The sequence below is a fragment of the Pipistrellus kuhlii genome, unplaced genomic scaffold (genome assembly GCF_014108245.1).
Source record: "Pipistrellus kuhlii isolate mPipKuh1 unplaced genomic scaffold, mPipKuh1.p scaffold_m20_p_25, whole genome shotgun sequence".
In the NCBI taxonomy this organism is placed as follows: Eukaryota; Metazoa; Chordata; class Mammalia; order Chiroptera; family Vespertilionidae; genus Pipistrellus; species Pipistrellus kuhlii.
Window position 1 is genome coordinate 3,712,363 of NW_023425524.1, and position 20,547 is coordinate 3,732,909.

General features: G+C 43.9%; 1 long non-coding RNA gene across 1 annotated transcript; it reads left to right on the plus strand.

The window, feature by feature from the left end:
- Positions 1-2,380: 2,380 nt before the first annotated feature.
- On the plus strand, positions 2,381-4,213 carry LOC118727660. Its single transcript, XR_004990623.2, has 2 exons — positions 2,381-2,669; positions 4,063-4,213. It is a non-coding gene; the product is annotated as an uncharacterized LOC118727660 (long non-coding RNA).
- The last annotated feature ends 16,334 nt before the right edge of the window (positions 4,214-20,547 follow it).

The following is a 20,547-nucleotide window of genomic DNA, read 5'->3' on the forward strand; positions in this document are numbered from 1 at the left end:
CATTATTTCTCTACCCATTTAAATTCCCTAGTAGATGCAGTTTTGTCAGTCAGCAACATTTATTAACCATCATATACAGTACAGTATGCCAGGTGCCGAGGGAAATAATAAAGGTTTGTGTTATAAAGTAATTACCTTGGCTGTGGAAAACACTCAATAAATACGTGTTGAGTGATTCATTATTGAACCCTTTGGTTTCTGTATTCACACCCTTATGCAGTTCTTCTTCTGCTCATATTTATTCGAAATCCAAGGCATATTTTATAAAAACTTTCACTACAACCCAATGAAAAGAACTAGTGGCACAAATTAGGAATAAAAGAGGAACTGGATAATATAAGAAACATAGACCTATTTCACTTGAAAGCACAAAATAGCTGGGAAATAGGTTTACTCTCACCAAAAAGAACATTTTGGGAATATAGCAACACAACAAAAAAGTAAAGAGGTATCTGGTCCCTTTGTATAGTCAAGTGCCCTGTAAACTCACCTTATTTAGACTCTGTGATCCTTCAAGCAAGCTTGAGTTGAACTGTATTCTTGTCCCATATAGATTTTAATGAGTTTTGTGAAAGGACAAATGATTTAAACGAGAGTTCAAGCAAATAATCAAGCTACTTAAGGGAAAGTGGTGCCAGTGCTGGCTATCTCATATGCCTTCTTTCTTTCCTCTTTACTAAGAGAGACCATATTTTGTGTAGGGCAGCAGTTTAGTCTAAAAACAATCAAACAAAAGAAAAGCATTCTTTCTAGAATCATGACAGGCCAGAAGGTTGTGTCTCTCAACAGGGGGCCAATGAGAGTCAAGTGAAAAGGGATAGGGCTGCTTCCCGGTGAACGGGGCCAAACTGCTGGCAGGCACCTTATGTTCTCACCCCTCACTTCTCCTTGTCTGGAAGGTAGATACAGTAGCTGGAGGTTCAAGCAGCCATCTTTCAACCATGAGGGTGCCAAGCACATGGCAAGAATGGTGAGCTAGGAGTTGGCAATAGCATGCGCTCCAGCTGGCTGCCTCCAGTGGCTATACCAGCCCTGAACTAGCACCTCAGATTTGCAGAAGCCACTGTGGTCTGGTTTCTGTTATGTGCAGCCCAGCCCAACCCTCACTGACAGAGAACCTTCTGAAGGACTCGTGTATATGTGCAGTTGTATGCAGACGTTACAGACACACCATACAGAATTCTTTTTTTCTGTCCAGTTGCATGTTAGAGCCTTAATCACTCAATTAGCCTATCTCATATCTCTTGATTCATTGCACAGTGTTGCTTCTTAAAAATAGTATAAAATCAAAAATTGTTCACAGACATACCCCATTCGTAATCGTGGGGTTATTTTCATCTTAGAATCTAAGTATCATTGTTTTAGTTACCTATCAAAATCTAGGATGTGGCCCTAACTGGTTTGGCTCAGTGGATAGAGCGTCGGCCTGCAGGCTAAAGGGACCCACGTTCGATTCCAGTAAAGGGCATGTACCTTGGTTTCGGGCACATCCCCTGAAGGGGGTGTGCATGAGGCAGCTGATTGATGTTTCTCCTTCATCAGCGTTTCTAACCCTCTATCCCTGTCCCTTCCTCTCCGTAAAAAATCAATAAAATATACTTTTTTTAAAAAAAATCTAGGATGTGGACAACTGGAGAAAGAGGCATATATCTTAGTGTGTAAGCTCACAGGTTTCATAGTCATACAAACTCCTCCACTCCTTACAGGCTTTATGACCCTGAGCTGGTTACTCCACCTCTTTGCTTTCTCCGAGCCATCCCATGAACCCTGTGCTTCCACACCCATCCCAGCAGTCCCCCACCACCCCGGGGCCACCACTTTACTTGTCTTTCTCCCCAGCTGATCTGGGAGCGTTTTAAAACTGGGGCCAGCGTTTTCCCCTAGCCTCTCCTCCCAGCATCTCACACAGTGCCTGCCACGGGAGGGTGTTGCCTGAGTGTTTGTTGAATGTTGAAGTAAACAGTTCTGAACCCATCACTGATGAACCGGCTTTCTGAACGTGGCCTTGGCCTCGCAAAGGAGTTCAGAAAACAGCATCTGAAACTCTGATAGGAAGCTGGCCTGCCCCACCAGGAAGTCCTTCATGGAACCAGGATGCTGATGGAATCTCGAGTGGAAGGCAAGGGGCCTGCCCAGTCTGTGTCATTGCTTCTGAGCTCAACACACGGGAGGTGAAGAGGCCACTCCGTGGAGTGCAACATCAGTGATCCCTGGGACCCGAGTCCCTTGCATTCCTCAGCATTAGCTTCCTTCCTCCCCATCATCGAGGACTCTGTGCCTCAGACCGGATGGTGTAGAGCAGAGTGAGGTGGGACTCCCTTCCCTGCACAGAACGGCAGGACCAGCATCAGGAGCTGTGCCTCATGAGCACCCAGGGCCGTCAGATGGGAAGTGCGGCAGACAGAGCAGGGAGGGTGACCGTGCCTCTCCCAGCAGCATGAGCGACGGCCTCTAGGGGACAAGCACCCACACGCAGCGGTGAGTCAGAGAATCCAGCAGCAGATGGAACACCCACTGTGTTTAAAAACAAAACACAAAAGCCACGGCTCCTCCAGGAACCCAGAGGGAAAGAGGTCCCCGGAGATGGAATCGGAGCGGCCTGGTTAGGACTTTCCCAGCAGGCCCCGTGCGGTTCACCTCCAGGTACCGGCTTCCAGCAGCCTTGCAAGGTGCGTGCGGCTCTTCTCTCCATCCACCGATGTGGAAACCGAGGCCCCGAGAGATGAAGCAGCCTGTCCGAGGTTGTACAGGTAGAGAGAGAAGGTCCCTGGATTTTCCCCTTGGTCTGTGATCCCAAAGCTACCACCTCAAAGAGCTTAATGTCTAATGGGAAACACACTCACATATACAGACACGTATCCACTCATCTATATGCACACATGTTCTCACATACATATCTATATGGACACATACTTACACACACATAAACACAGACTACTTGTGCACAAACTTACATGCATACATACTCACCTGCACATGCACACACATGGCATCCAGCATAGGGCTGCCTTCCCCTGCCCCTCCCGCTCCTCCTAAAAGTCCTGGGAGTTCGCCAAGGACTCACCTTCGCAGAAAACACAATATTTTTAAAGGCTCCTCAAAGAGCAGAGGCCTGGAAAGGCTTTTCAGAGCATGCAGTGACGTTCCTGTCTGGAGATTTTTATTTATTTTTTTAAATATGTTTTTATTTATTTCAAAGAGAGGAAAGGAGGAGAGAGAGAGAGAGAGAGAGAGAGAGAGAGAGAGAGAGAGAGAGAGAGAGAGAGAGAGAGAGAGAGAAAGGAACTTCAGTGATGAGAGAGAATCATCCACGGGCTGCCTCCTGCACATCCGCTACTGGGGTCGAGTCTGCAACCTGAGCATGTGCCCTGACTGGGAGAACTGGTGACCTCTTGGTTCCTGGGTCAGTACTCAACTGCTGAGCCAGCCCAGCCAGGTTGTGTGTATCTTTTTAATGATCAGTGAGGATATCTCACTGTTGACCCCTTGAAAACAGTTTGGGATCCACGGAAGTTGCTGGTCTCTGGTTGGTTTTGTTAAAAGCCAATCAGATGGCCCTGACTGGTTTGGCTCAGTGGATAGAGCGTCAGCCTGCAGACTGAAAGGTCTCAAGTTCGATTCCAGTTAAGGGCATGTACCTTGGCTGCGGGCACATCCCCAGTAGGGGGTGTGCAGGAGGCAGCTGATGGATGTTTCTCTCTCATCAATGTTTCTAATGCTTTATCCCTCTCCCTTCCTCTCTGTAAAAATGCAATAATATATATATATTTTTTTAAAAAGCCAATCAGATGAATGCAGAGACCTGACCTTCTAGTTCACACTTTAAAAAAAGAAAAAGAAAAATACATCCCATCCCCTCCTTTGGGATTCCCCCTCCTCCCCCCTTATCTTTTTGATACAAAGAGGACTTACTCCTTTTGTTACACATGACATCACAGACCGTGAGCGGATGGATAATCCTTCCAAAGCTTCTGTTTGAAGCGGTTCCCTTAAAGATGGGTTGTGCTCAAGACTGTTTTCCAGGTTCTGAGATCCTTTCCACGTTTCTTTTCTTTCCCACAGCCAGCCCCAGGAAAAAAAAAGAAAAAAAGAAAAAAAAATGGACTGTGGGTCAGGTAATGTAAGCAACAGACCATGAGATGATTGCCAAAAATGTAACCACCCAATCGGCTCCAAAGGAAAATATTCATTAAAGTGACACATGTTAATAGGATCGAATTCAAAACACGTGTTTGGACACGCAGATGTCGGAAAGTGCCATATCCTGATTAGCTGAACTGGTGCTTTCAGATCTTCCTTCCTTATTTTGATTGCAAGTCAAGTTTCGGGGAAATTCTTTCCCACTACTGTCTACTGATCACATCCCTAAAGCATTCAGAAATCTCCCTCGTTTCCTATAAGAAGAGATGGAAAGCACAACCGCAAATATTTATGTAAATGTCACCATGTATTATTTGGAAGCTTTGTTCCGTTGGTTAGGGAATTATGGCAGCAAATTCTAGCTGGACTCCGTTCAAACCCTCCCTCCACGGAACACGCACACCCAGACACACCCACACACTGGCTCCCGGCTCGTCCCAAGTGGGAAGGATTGACCATTTCTCTGACCCTCTGCCTTACCTCTGTGGCCCTGATAACAGCCAAACCCTCTGGATGATGAGATGTGCTTTGAAAGCTACAAGGTCCATGTTTCTTTCTTATTTTTTCAATTTTATTTTATTGTTTAAAGTATTACACGCAGTAGTACATATATCTCCTTTCTTCCCCCAATGACCTTCCTCCAGCCTCCCCTACCCCTGTTATATGCCCTCATCTCCCCCCCCCCCCAGGGTCTTGTATCCATTGGTTGTGCTTATGTGTATGCATACTTTTTTCATTTTTTTAAACAAACACGTTTTATTTTATTTATTTACGTATTTAATATATTTTTATTGATTTCAGAGAGGAAGGGAGAAGGAGAGAGAGAGAAACATCAATGATGAGAGTGAATCATGGATCGGGTGCCTCCTGCACGCCCCCTACTGGGGATTGAACCCAGGACCCTTCAGTCCACAGGCCACTCTTTCCACTGAGCCAAACCAGCTAGGGCAAGCACATGTTTCTTATGACTGATTCCAAGCCCAGGAGGAGAGGAAAATGAGAGAGAGAGAGATTCTCACCTGCAGAAGGCAAACAACCAGACAGAGAGGACAAGACAGAAGGCACCTTCAGAAGGCAGCCGGCCTGTTGAGCATCCTCGCTTATCACTCAACTGAAAAGGAAGGAGAGAGTGAGGCAGCAATATTTAGCTTTAACTCTTTCCTTGAATGCTCTGGAGCCCCTGCTCAGAGTTGTATTTTTACAGAGTTAGATCACAAATGGGACCCAGCTCGCTGTTCAGTCATTTGTCACCAAATTGCAAGAATGCGGTGTCCTAGCATGGAAAGAATGTCATGCCTTAAACATTTATTTCTGGCCGTGTCTTTCCCAGCCTTGAGATCAAAACTTCAGCTGGTAGATAAGCAGGGTTCATGAACCACTCCTGCCACCCACTCCTTACTTCCCCTGACAGACAGTGCCCCGCATGCCCTGCCTGGCACATTCTTCTCCATGTTTTTGCCTGGCCTGGCCAGGGCAGCAATGATCTTGAACCTCAGTTATGTTTACACAAGAAGTCTCCCTCGAATTTTCTCAGACCCATTCATCCCTTGGGTAGGACCAAGATTCCTCTTCCTGGTGTTTCTAGGGGGAAAAAAAAGTTCTGTATTTTATGAACTGAATAAATATTGGCCATTTCTCCAGGTCTATCTTTCTCCCTCATGGCTTTCTCTGTATGACATGTGTGTGTATATGGAGACAGGATGGGGACAGCAAGAAGGGTCTGATCAATTTCCCAAGCGTTCAGGTGCTAGACTGAGTTCTCTTTGGGCAACACCACAAAAGGCTGGAATTGGCTGACTTCCAGAAGACCTGTGCCTCAGGGGTGATTCACCACATCGGAATCAACAGTTCCTTGCCCAATAAGTAAAAGCTCTGGGCCCTATATGGTCCAAGGCAGTTGCACTTATCCAGAGAAAAATCTAGATTGGCGATCTCTCTACATTCTGTCTTTTAATACTGTGTCTGTCTATCTGTGCTCAGAACCAGCACTGACCACAGGAATTCTGTCCACCTATTGGCCATTGGATTTTTCCCAAATTAAAAGTAAAAGAAAAAAAGATAAAAGCAGCCCTAGCCAGTTTGGCTCAGTGGATAGAGTGTTGGCCTGCAGACTGAAGGGTCTCAGGTTTGATTCTGGTCAAGTGTACATGCCTAGGTTTCAGGCTCCATCCCCAGTAGGGACATGCAGGTGGAAACCGATCAATGATTCTCTCTTGCCCTAGCTGGTTTGGCTCAGTGGATAGAGTGTCGGCCTGCAGACTGAAGGTTTGATTCTGATCAAGGGCATATGCCAGGGTTGTGGGCTTGATCCCCAGTCGGGGGTATGCAGGAGGCAGCCGATCAATGATTCTCTCTCATCATTGATGTTTCTATCTCTCCCTTTCGGTTGCTCTCTGAAATCAATAAAACTTAAAAAAAAAAAAAAAAAGATAAAAGCAATATTGTTAATAATGAGCAAGAAAACATTGGCTAAAATGAATGACATCTGGATCCAAATCAAGAGTTAATGAAATTCATTCCTATTCACACCTAAGCAGTGTGCACTGCTTTGTTCTAAGCTTCTGTGCAGTATCACTTTGCATAAGAGCCATTGTGGGACCCAAAACAGAGAAACGCTATTGCTGAGGATGCCGATAGGCCCTGGGGTTAGGCTACCTGAGATCAAACCCCAGTTACCCCTCCTAATGGTGTGACTTGGGCAAGTTACTCAACTTCCTAAACCTCCTCTTCTCAAGACAGGACATAATGACAGAAGCTTAATTCCTAGGGTGATTGGGAAAATTTAGATGAGATATTTCATATAAAGCTCTTAGCTCAGTTCCTGGCACCAGATAAAAGGGTCATAAATGTGAATTATTATTATTGTTAATGCACTATAGTAAATCCTATTTTAAGGACCTATGGGATTTTATCAGTTTGTTCATTTATCACCTTAAAGGGATCATTTTGTGAAGGGGAAAAAAATTGTTTTGCAGAGTGAAAAATTGTTCCTAATTCATTGTGGTTATATATATAATTTTTGCCCAGAAGATAATTACATCAATTTCATTAATGTTTTACTAAAGATATTTGCACACACATAAACATATGTAAATATTGCATAAATTTATATAGGTATTATGTATGTTTTCCTTCCCTTGAATCAAATATCAGAGCTCTACAAATTGGAGCATCTATTGAAAACACACACACCAATAATTTTTTCTTCTCTAAAGATCCCAAGAGGAAAAATAAAGTCATGTAATAATCAGCAGCTTCCTGTACTATACTCCCCCAGGCTTCTTTCAGGGGACAATGTTGAGTGACTTACATGTATCATCACCATTACTCCATAGACAGTCTCAGCCTAGATCTGCCCTAACAGATCCAGTCACTGTGAACAAAGTCTCCTAGGGTTACCAGCCCAAATGCGTAGAGTTCCACACTCCCCTAAATGCTCAGAGCATAAGTCATTCCTTCTGTTGACTTGAACTTATTCACACTAACCAGTTATTCCTTGACTAAGCAGCAATCCATCAAAGGATTAGTGAATCTTTCTCTCCATATATTGTATATATATATATATACACTAGGGCCCCAGTGCACAAATTCGTGCACCTTGAAAGGAACTGTGGGCCGCAAGGCTGCGGTGGGCATAGGGGCAGGTCCTGGCCCATCCTCTGTGCCCCCACCAAGCCCCTCCCACCACAGCCTCCACCCCCAGTCCCTTGTCTGCTGGCAGCCCCACTACTACTGCCACTGCTCTCACACACTGAAGGCCCCGGCCCCACTCACACTCGTTGATGGCATGGAGCAATTGGGGCCGGTGCCAGCAGTGAGTGTGAGTGGCAGCTGCTGCCAATCATCCCTCAGAAGCATGGAGAGGTGGAGAAGCCCTCAGGGGTAATCAGGGCCAGCAGCTGCAACTTGCACCCACTGATCATGGCAAGTGATCCGGACTGGCACAAGGCACCGGCAGTGGGTGCGAGCAGTGGCTCTGGTGCCGGCTGCTGGTGTGAGCGGGGCTGGCACCAGCAGCAGGTGCAAATGCCTGTCAGGACCACAGCACACAGAACAAAAAATTTTCAGTAACCACCAGAGGCTTGCCCCAATGACAATGACCAGAGCCCCGCTTTGGTCTGGCACCTCTGCTCACCTGCTTCACCATCCCGCCACAGCCAACGCCCACCATTTTCTGTACATGCCCCTGGTGGTCAGCACATGCCATAGCAACTAGTTGTTCAGTTGTTCCGGTTGTTCTGCCATTTGGCCTGTTTGCATATTAGCCTTTTATTATATTTGATGTGATGCAGAAATGTAATATCCCATACAGAACAATGTAATATCCCATCTCACACACCTTTACCTCTTTGGTCATGATTAGAGCTCAGCCACTCTGGGTGATAAGATGCCGTCTTGCTTGGGTTTTGTTTTTATTTTGTCCTACTTTTAGATCTGTTTGTTTGCCTAAATACAGATGCCAAAATACAGATGCCATGTTGTCTTTCCTTTGACTTCCTTACATACCTAGTAATTCTCCCAACTTTCTTGTGTCTGACTTTTACCATTCCATTTACATTTTCTTGTCAACGTGTTTCCCTTAGAAAAGGCACACACGATGAGGTGCAACCAATAAATAAGTAGATAGGTGAGAACCAATTTCAGTTGACACATATTCTATATTCAACTCTGTGTAGATCATGTCACATCAGTGAGGAGGCATTTTGTTCAGGACCCACCATCAATGCCTTTGTGTAGGACTTGAGGGGACAATAAGTAGTTCTTCTTCACCCTCCAAGTCAAGATCCACTTAAGAGAAAGAAAGAGGAAGAGAAGAGAAAGCAAGAAGAATAGCAGGGAAAGTGAGGGAGGAGGAGCTAGGAGACGAAGCTCTCTCACCTACACGAGTAAGAAAAATTAAAGATATTCAAAACCTCAAAGCCTTGTCTAGTTCCAACGTCAAATCCTATCTGAAATGGTTCCTGCCTACACCTAACTCATCCACTCTGACTGGATTACTGCACACACTCACCCATTGCCGGATCTGGCCAATATTGGTGAAAATCAAGAATGTTTCATCCTTTAAATAGGTCGTTCTCATTCATTGAGTTCAGTAGGCTGCAGTTGACTTCCTAGTTTCTTTCATTTTCCTACCCATGGATGATGGTGTCCGGTCTTTGCAATAACAATGAAAAGCTCTCAGGTCTTGTTAATGGGGCCCTTGGCAACATCCATCTCATCAGTTTAATTAAGGGTGGGAAAGTCGAGGTAGAGATGAGGAGAAAGGCGAAACCTGCTGGGCATTATTCTAATCAGGGCTGTGGGTCTGGCATCTGGCCCAGACCAGCTCCTGTTTTGCAGAGCAGTGATCCCCAGGGTGCTAGAGAGGAGAAGAGCGAGGCCAAGCAGGTGCTGGGGTTTCCCTGCTCACCATTCAGGAAGGTCTCCTTGGCTCTGTGCTGGAAACTTTGACCTTGCTATGGGGCATGCACACATAGGAAAGCCAATGAGCTGGCCGTGCCTCCAGACCAGGCTGAGGGGAGCAACCTGAGAAAAAGCTCAGAGAAACAAAACCGTCTTGGTCTGGAGAACATAATGGCTATTCAGGCAGCGAGCTGGGTTGAGAAATGTCAACCTCCTGTGTTTGGAGGCATGTCTCCAAGTGGATGATGTCAGAGATATGGAAATGGAAATTGATATTCATCAATCACAATACACCAGGCAATCAAGGGCTCCACTGAGAGCTGCGTTCTCACACAGACATGATCCTTAAATGCCACAAAGAAGCAAAACTGCAATCCGAGCTCCTCTCCCTAAAAGATGTGAACAGAGCCTCCTTGCAGGAAAGCACAGTGGGTAGTTTTCACAGCCCCCCTCTTTTTTTTTGCTTTGTGGTTGAAGGTCTACCGTAGAGAGAAAGGGGGACATCTGTCATTTCTAAGGATTATGAAAAGTGATGTGAAGGTATGGAATAAAGTGGAAGAGTCCATAGAATGGGAATCGGGGGGTCTGGGGTCTTGTCCAATCTCAGAAAACACACGGCCCAACCTCAACAGGTCTCAGTTTTCTCATTTGTAAAATAGAGGATTAGACTTGTGGTCCCCAAGTCTCCTGTCATTGTGAGAGTCTGTCACTTGAGACTTTATTACCAGACATCGGCATCCTTCTGCCAGGGAAATCTGATGGGCTTGAGATTCAGTGAGTTTTCTCTCCTTCATCTGTAGTAACAGTCAATGCACCAAACAAGCAGAAATGGAAAATCAGATTAACTGCCGTGATTTAAACATCGTGAATCTCATGTTTTAACAAAACGAGGGGGAAATAAGAATACTATACACTGAGTGGCCATATTATTATGATTTCTGAACACATAATAATCTGGCCACACAATGAATATCCCATATAATAAAAGGCTAATATGCAAATTGTCCCCTCAACCAGCAGTTCAACCAGCAGGCAGACTGGCCAACCACCCATGTCCCTTTGCCCTGGCCAAACTGGCTGGACCCCACCCATGCACAAATTCATGCACCGGACCTCATATATATATATATATATATATATATATATATATATATATATATTCAGCAATCATAAGAATCTGTCCACTCAGTGTATAAGTGTCTGATCACTCACATACTATTTTTGTGGTTTCTAGTGCATGATTTATTTATCTTCCTATTTCTCATACCTAAGTAACTGAAGTCATTTTCACAAACCAGATTGACTGAACAAAGCCTTTAATGATAGCTTAAATGCTTATAACCCAGTATCAGAGACATCTATTATATTTGGGGTACTTTTTTGTGTGCTATTTATTTTTTGTCTGGTTTCTTTTTTAAAAAAGAATGACAGCTCTATACTCACTGAGCCACCACCCTCACATCAGACACACATTCACTAAGGTGAGCTAGTGTCCCAAAGGCTGGAGATAAGGTGGGAGAAGGTGCTAGACATCCGTGAGCTCACTGGCTGGAGGCTGTGGCCATGACAAATCATAGGGTTATTTTAATAACAGCTTACTTCTCCATCATGTCTCTCCTTGATTTCTTCACCACTCATCTTTGAATCATCTAGGTCAAGTCAGTGTCTGGGTACTGCTTGTTTAGCTTTGGATATCTCCCTACTATGCTCATAAGCAAATGAGTTGACCAACAGTTGTAGCATTTATTATGTAACCCTCATGAGGGCAAGACCGGGGATTCTTTATTTTCTTCAGCCTTGACACAAAGTCTTAGAAAGACTTCTATTCCTGGCCCTGACTGCTTTATGGGGCTTCAAAAAGGCAGGCCCTCTTAAAATTTAAGTTTCCTTGAATATAAAATCAGATCACTGGAGTTGACTGTCTTAAATCCTTTCTAACCTCCAATGACTGTGATTATTTAACACGAAAGAAATGTTCATTACTCAGCGAGAAGGAATCTCTGGCACCTAAAAGTCTATTTTGAAGGAAGTAGAGTTTAGTAGTGAAATATGACCCTCGAAGTACCCTGAAGAAGCAAGGACACGGTTTCAGATGCTAATGTCCACTTCAATACAAGCGACAGAAAAGTACGAGCTTTGGAGGAGTTGCAACTAGATAAAAAGAAAGCTAGCTACTTTTGCTGAACATTGCTTCCCAATTTTTCCAAGCCAGTTACAAACAAGTCCTCAAATCTGATCGGAGACTCACTGTGTTTTAATCTGAGCTTTCTGTTCTGGTAAAATCAGGGCAGCAAGTTGTAGCAAATGAGCCCTGACCCCCAGACCATGAAGCCAGGCCACCGTGTCCCTGCTCTGACAATAATAGCTGAGGAAATACCTGGCCTTTCTTTCTTCACCATAAAATTAAATGGTCAAATCTAGAGGCTGCAAAAATCCCACACAGTTCTGCCATCCCATGGTTTGGGGAGGTATGTAACATTAGCATGCTTTTCCTTATCATACTGCAGAAACTAGCCTTCAGAAGTCCTATGCAGCATCAACTGAGCCACATGAGATACTCAGGAACCAAAAATCTGTCATTCTAATTTTATCTAAATTACAACAAACTCATAATTTCCTGTGTTCAAGGGAAGCCAGGAGGTGCAGACCAGCTTATTTGATAAGTAAGCATCTATAGATGCATGGTACTTGGTTGACACTATAAAAGACACAGGTAACTATCATAGGCTCGGTCCTCAGGGAACATGATGTTTCTTCTGAGGTCAACTTTTCCTTATTTTTCATTATGTTTACAATCATTTTTATTATTAGTTTATAATCATTTTTATAATTAGCAAGAAATAATATTTTCCAAAGAAGTTCAGGTAAGAGGTGATGGCGACCTGAGCTCTAATATTGTATTACCATGGCAATGGAAAGCAAGAACTCCGGGATGTAATGTGGAAGATTAGCTTTTGGAATCAGATTCTTCAACTTCTTTCTCCATGTTGACCAATAGCTCCAAGCCTTTAACTTTCTTTTGGGAAGGGCTTCATAGAATAGTGTTTAAGAGTGGGTCAGAGAGCTTGGGTTTGAAATCTGTTCCGCCATTGACCAGCTTGATGACCCTAGTCTCAGTTTCCTCATCTTTTCTTGTTATTGTTAATCCTCACCCGAGGATATTTTTCCATTAATTTTTTGAGAGAGTGTTGAAAGGGAGGGAAGGAAAGAGAGGGATAGAGAAAGAGAAACATGGATGTGAGAGAAACACATCGATTGGTTGCCTCCTTTATGTGCTCTAACCAGGGATTGAACCTGCAACCCAAGTACAGGTCCTTGACCAGGAATGGAATCCAAGACCCTTCGGTGCGTGGGCTGATGCTCCAACTCCTGAGCCAGCGCTCCGAGTCTTTAAAATGGGATTAATAATACCAAGTTTATAGGACTATTGAAAAGACTCAATGAGATAATACATTTGACCATTTAGTAGAATGCTCTCCACAGATAGGGCTCAGTAAAGGCTGACTGCTATCTTGCTGATTGTTATTTGTCTTGTCCACCCTTTACACAAAGATAAAGAGGAAATGGGTGCTAATAAATGAGTTTCCTCAGCCTCTGGATCATCGGAGATAGAGAGGCAGTGCCATGTAGATGGAACAGTGAGAATCACCAAAAGCCAGAGCTCCATTCAATGCACCGTCAGCCATGTAGCTCTCACTTGTCCCCAGCACTGATCAGGTGTCCTGTTCTTGGCTGCTATCATGACTAGATGCCAGCTGTCTGACACCTCCCGGTATCTGGTGACTGTGTTGCTACCCACCTCGCCAACCCATCTTCTTATGTTACAAACGGAATGTGATTGATTTCTGGCTGTGGGCATGACACTGACCCGAGGCCCTTGGACCCTGTCCTTCCTCAGCTTTATCCCACCAAGAATTCTATGCATGAATGGATGTTCTCTGTGAAATGCTGGGGCCACATCATTGTCTGAGAGAGCTCCTGAAAGACGCCAAACGGAAGCATAATTCCTTCCTCTCGAGACCATCTTGCGTGACAATGAGTGCTCAGGAATTAAAATAGAAGGTTTGTTTATTGCAAACGAAAAACTGGCCAAAAGGAAGCAGAGCCTTTGTGCTGTGGCTTTCTGTGACTTTTCTGGATCATAAAATGTTCTTCATTATTCACAGCTACAAAACAGAGGCATTTCTGTGGTTAGTGCTGAAGAATTATGTGGCCATCATCCAAAACATAATATTGACCTTCATTGACCCAAAGGAGCAAATTTATTACTTTTCATCTACTGTTACAGATTCTCCTTTTCCATTATGCTATCCTTTTTTGCTCCTCTCCATGATAACATTTATTTCAGAGAAAGGAGGACTATCAAATGGGACATCATGTGATAAAAATCAATCCATATTAAAGTGTTTAAATAAAATTCTATACCAATGTATAATAGCCCATGTAGGCAAACATTTAGATTAATTATGCAGCCAGAAAGCTGCATAATTAAATTAGGCTTCCCTAAATCAATAGATACAGAAATGTACAGAGAGAGAAACTCTCAATGGTACAGTAGCAGCTTGGTGGTTGATGAGGCAGGCACAGAATTAGAGGGGCCCTCCCTGCCTATCCTGTTGAATTATTTTTCCACACTATCCCCTTTGGAGAAAAGCACCACATTTTTTAGACTATGTTTCTTTTGGAGTCCTCTTGGAGACAACAAACATTATTAAAATAGGAGGCCAGCAGATCAATGATTCTTTCTCATCATTGATGTTTTAATCTCTCTCTCCCTCTTCTCCCTCTCTGAAATCAAGAAAAAAAATAATAATAAAATAGGAGGCAAGAAACGGACATATGTCAACCTGGTGACTGTTGTATATTGGAAACTCCCAATGAAATACTTCTTTCTAGTTGGCAACTGGGGGTGTTGCTCAAACAAGGGTTTCCGGGCCATCCAACCAAGTGGATGTGCCCAGATGACTTGTGCTCAAGCACTGAAATTTGCAGATATGTGGGTAAAGCTCGACCAATGATTGTATTGACCTTTGTAAAGTCATGGAGGACTTTGACCTATTGTGCCAAATAACACAATATAAGTGTGACAAAAAAAAAACACAGCAACTCACATATTGAGTTACGGCATGTGATGGTCACACCACATGACATTACCAACCACACAATGGCAACCACCTTGTTCGGATGCCCAAATCCATTAGAGGTGGTGGCAATCCATTAAATAATTAATCGCTCAGCCATGCTTGTGTCCCATTGTACCAACCAACAGTATACCCCAGGCCTGGAAATACTGGAAAGCATTCAGATGTGAATTGCCTAAGTAGCCACAAGGAAATCTCACTGCACACATATGAGCTCCGTGGCCCTGGAGGGATATCTCCCCATCAGCCTGAGTAAACTATTACATAACAGCTAAGCTATAATAAAATCCTGATTCCAAATCAAGTAAGTCTCCCAGCCTTCGAAAATGAGTCACCAACAGCTTTATAAACAGACAAAATACTTGACAAGGAAGTCTCTGATAATTTTTTAGTAATTATGTCTGCAAATTGTTCCTTGCTGACATCACCATCAGAAATGGTTTCCCACAACTTCGCGCGTTGCCTCTTCACATCTGTTCATTAATCACCGATGCCTTGAATCGTTCTATCACTATTAGGTAATTCACAGGGTTTATGCGATTCCACAGTGCTCTCCTCAGAGGAATTCTTAATTAGTGGCATCCGTGTGATCAAAGCCGGTATAATCACAGTTGCATATTCCTTGGAGTTTTTTTTTGTGTGTGTGTGTTTTTTTTTTTTTTTCAGTACAGATCCATGAAAAAGATATACTTTATCCTAAAATCATCATTCACAAAAATGACACAGCTTCTAAACATCTTTTTTTTTTAATGCAAAGAAGAAAAGAGGGGGCATGATAGGAGGTGGGGGGGTGGGGGTCACTGCATTGACATATTGTATGTTAAAAGACATTTCGACGCCCTGGCGTCATCTCTGTTTGTGTTGAACATGAGACTCAAAGTTCTGCTCTGACATGTGGTTCACAAATGAGCCCCGAGCCAGATCTGAGTGTGAGATCCTGGGTTGCGCACACTGTATATGGTCTGGCTGGGCCTGCGGGAGAGAGCTATGGCAAAAAGCGCTGCTGATCTACAGTAAAGAAAGAACAGGCATGGCCTGGGCACGTGAGTTCATCCCCGGAAGGAGGGCCACGGGGCAGAAAACTTCAGTCTGAGACCCAGGAACACGGTTGGGAACAAAAGGACTCCTAGCTTGAACAAGGCCATTCTAGTGGACGTGACCCAGAATAAACTAAGTCCTTGATCTCTCTGTAACTGGACGCATCCCGTGATAAACACTGGCTCCCTGGAAGCCTGAGAAAGTACACTATTTAGAGGAGCTCAAGCTCTGTCTAAATGGAATTTGGATTTCTCCCGGAATGACCTGTGTGGTTGGCATGCCAACTTGCCACTGGAATGAAGGTGGCGGAACATGTGGAGGAATGAGCCCAGGACTTCCTGTTGAAAACAAAATTGCTATCTTCAACCAGGTCACAAGCCTTCCGGGTAATAGTTAGAATAAATATATGGCAGAGACATTTTCTGTGGGAAAAAATGGGAGCTGTGAGGGTAGGTTTTAGCTGAATGCAAAAGGCTTTTTATCACTAAAGCCATTCAACCGGCAAAGTAGTGTTTCATAACAGCAAGCACCCCCGTAGACGCTGTGTGGAAGGATCATGTAAGAGACTCATTCATTCATTTATTCATTGATGGCTCGGTGTTTATGGAGTGCCTATTAAGCTTAAGGTGCTGATAATGCTGAGATTAATAAGATAGAACCCGTGACTTTCAGCAATTCATGGAACAGTGGGTAAACCACAACCAAAGACAGAAAATTAAAACATAACATAGTTGCCCTGACTGGTATGACTCAATGGTTAAAGTGTCAGCCTGTGGATCGAAGGGTCAAGGGTTCGATGCCCAGTCAAGGATCTGTACCTGATCGGATCCCCAGCCCCACTTGGGTTGAGTGCAGGAGTGTCTCTCACACATCGATGTTTCTATATCTCTCTCCACCCCCTCCTTACCCCTCCTGCTCTCCCTCTTCCACTCTATAAAAATCAGTGAGAAAAACATCCTCAAGTGAGGATTAACAACAACAATAAACATAACAGTTAAATGAAGACCTGATAATATGACCCAGCTTCAGGGCACACATAAGACCTGATTTTAGAAGGAGCTCGGGAAATATTTTTCTGGTCCTCTAATTGATTACTTTTATGTGCTTCCAAAAAAATACATAAATAAATAAACCTTCAGTAATAAAATTAATCTCACTTGGAAATTTTGAAATTCCATGTGTGGCTTCATTCTATTTCAAGCGACATCGCTGCTGCTGTATTCACAGAGGCCGGATAATCACATAGACCATGTAGAGGGGGTTTATGCATGGGGTAAGGACAGGGCCCATCTCTGAGTCCATCAGACTCCACACTTCATGCTATCGGCTAAAGAACTGCCAATAGAAAGCTAAAAAACAATATGAATGTGTCATTGTTATACTGCAGATGTCTTTCTAGCAACTACCCTTTGTTGATGTAAGAGTCCTGCGTAGGTCAAAGCCATTTGTGGAAGAAGCTCATTGACAATGACTCATCACACAAGCATCTTTGAATTCTTGGCATTTTCTAATAGGGCCATCATGCCGATAGCTGCGGCCACAGAATCTTAAACTAACAAATCACTCTCCTTTCAAATAGGCACTGATCATAATCGTATTCAAGAATTTTCTGATTCTTACAGCACCTTGTAGATATGCTACTTAGGAGTTTAATAAGTGAAAGAAAAAAAAGCTTCAGAAAAGAGTGAAACAAAAGAAAACCTTAACTCTCTGTGTTAAGAGAATTTACTCTGTGTGTTAAAAGAAATTTGGGGGAATGAGTACCATCTATGTTCATAGATTGCTTTATAATATGAGCTCTTTGTGGTTCAAGATTGAGCTGTGATTCTCCTTAACTAGAGTGTTATCTTCACCTTGAACTTGATAAGAAATGTGAGCTTTGCACAGAGATGGAGAGGCACATGGCTATTGGCTGCATGTAGAGATTACAGTGAGGCTCCTTGGGGGGAGGAGGGAGAGTTCACTTTCAGAGAGGAGTGGAATTTTCAGGTAACCCCAGGAAGCACTAGGAATAGATTCCATTTCCGATCACTGTAAATCCGAACCCCTACCTTCCTCCCTCCAGAGTTTATAATCCTGCTAAGGAGCTCACGGTCATGGATGAGGCTCTTAGGACAGGAAGAGTTGACCCTGACACCTACAACTCTTGACTTTAGTCTTGACCTCTTAATTTCCACTTGAGGGTTACCATGTAGGTGCCTTCTATGACTCAGTGTTTCAGGGGAGAGATGGTGGTGAGCATTGATGACAACCCCAGACTGGAAGCTTTCTCTTCTCCTCACTGGGCTTTGATCACTGATGACATGGGAATCCTGATGCAATTTCAGTCTCCCCAAGCTCTGCAGAGACTGTCTCTGTCATTGGTATTGATTTTGTCTCATAAACTTTGGGCTCAGCAGGAAGCTCACGATGGGCACTTGCGAGTGGAATGACAAGAGTCAGTAAGAATAGCCATGGAGGATGATGTCAAGGCATCTCGGTTTCAGGCCCGGGTGAGCCCGGAAATGTTCTAGCTACTGGCTCATCGATAAAAATAGCTGCCATCGGCGGGTGCCAGGTACTTCACAGGGCTCTCTCCCTGAGTCCTCACAGCCACTCTGTGAGATGGGTGCTCTGGTATTCCTGTGTCACACATGAGGAAGGGGAGGCCAGGGGAGATCTGGCTACTAGTCAGACGCTACAGGGATGGGGGCTGGAACACAGCCTACATTCATCTGACTCCATGGCCTGCTGCCCGGCTGGTTTGGGGAAGCTGAGACTGTCTCAGATGAACCCCTGGTTAGACCTTACTACACTCTAAATAGATGTATCTTCGGATATAAGAGGGGTGTTCGGGAGAGAGGGAGGGTCAACCGCCAAGACACAGCTTGGACCCTTAGAAAGGCTGTCCTAGAAAGTCCTTGATGCCCTAGCCCAGCGGTCAGCAAACTCAGTAGTGAACAGAGCAAATATCAACAGTACAACAATTGAAATTTCTTTGGAGAGCCAAATTTTTAAAACTTAAAACTTCTTCTAACACCACTTCAAAATAGACTCGCCCAGGCCATGGTATTTTGTGGAAGAGCCCACACTCAAGGGGCCAAAGAGCAGCATGTGGCTCACGAGCCGCAGTTTGCTGACCACAGCCCTAGCCAGTTTGGCTCAATGGATAGAGCATCAGCCTGTGGATTGAAGGGTCCCAGATTCGATTCCAGTCAAGGGCAAGTACCTCAGTTGCAGGTTTGATCCCTAGCCCTAGTCAGCATGCATTCGGAAGACAACTGATGGATGTGTCTCACATCAATGTTTCTCTCTCTCTCCTGCTCCCTTTTATTCTCTCTAAAAAATCAATGGGAAAATGTCCTCTGGTGAGGATTTACAAAAAAAAGGAAAAAAAGAAAGAAAGAAAGAAAGAAAGAAAGAAAGAAAGAAAGAAGGAAGGAAGGAAGGAAGGAAGGAAGGAAGGAAGGAAGGAAGGAAGGAAAGAAAGGAAGGAAGGAAGGAAGGAAGGAAGGAAGGAAGGAAGGAAGGAAGGAAGGAAGGAAGAAGAAAGAAAGAAGAAAGAAAGAAGAAAGAAAGAAAGAAAGAAAGAAGAAGAAAGAAAGAAAGAAAAGTCTTCCATAATAAAGGACCTTGCTCAGAAAATCTGAGAGACCTCATAACTGGATGCCTCTCTCCATAGAACAACTAAAAAAAAAAAAAAAATCGCCTAAAATTGGCAACACAATTTCAGTTTAACCCTTAATCCCTGCAAGAGGCAAACCAGTGACTCTCACTTCCCCTTGAAACTTGTCTCTTTTGTCCCTTTTATCATCACGTTGCTCCAGTGGACTTTTGTCAAGATGAAAACCCCTTAGAACCCCTTAGGAACATGCTATCTTTGTTTTCTGATCCAAATTTGGTCATTAAATGAAGGCCTCCCACACAATGAGAAGCCGAGACAAAAAAGTGCAAACTCATTACCTTGAAACCTGAGAGTCCTTATCTTAACAACTTGGGTCAGAAATGTTATCTTTTGGGGAGAGAATCCAAACAGGGGGGGGGAGATGACGGCATTCTCTCAAAGAGACAAGCAGGAAACATTCCAGGAAGGTGGGATGATGACCCCTTATCACAGCCTGTGGAGACCCTTTCAATATGGAGACGAGCTCTGAATGCAGTCCTTAGAGGCGGAGGAAGGAGGAAGTAAAGAAGAAAAACACTGATTCCTCACAGAAGGAAGTTCCAGAAAAAGATGACAAGGAAGGGAACCAAAGAACAGTGAGAGGGGACCTGTCAGACAGCAGTGAATCTCAACTTAAAAAATATATATATATATTAAATATATTTTCATTGATTTTAGAGAAGAAAAGGGGAGAGGGAGAGAGAATCATCAATGATGAGAGAGAATCATTGATCAGCTGCTTCCTGCACATCCCCTACTGGGGATCAAGCCCACAACCCAGGCATGTACTCTTGACTGGAATCAAGCCTAGGACCCTTCAGTCCTCAGGCCTATGCTCTATCCACTGAGCCAAACCAGCTAAGGCTTAATTTAATTTTTTATGAAATTTATTGGTAAATAGGATCATACCGGTTTCAAGTTCACATTTCTATGATACATGATCTGTATATCGCATTGTTTGTCCACCACCCAAAGTCAACTCATCTTTTGTCACCAAATATTTGGCCCCAGTTACCCCCCCCCCCCCCCACCAACACCACCTCCTTCCCTCTGGTAACCACTGTCTTCCAGGAAGTCAGGGAAGAGTTCAATGCAAGGGACAGGCATCTCCATTACCTAATTTCACCGGGTTAAATCTGCCACTTGCTTTTATGAGAAGGAATGGAACTCTAACCATATAGC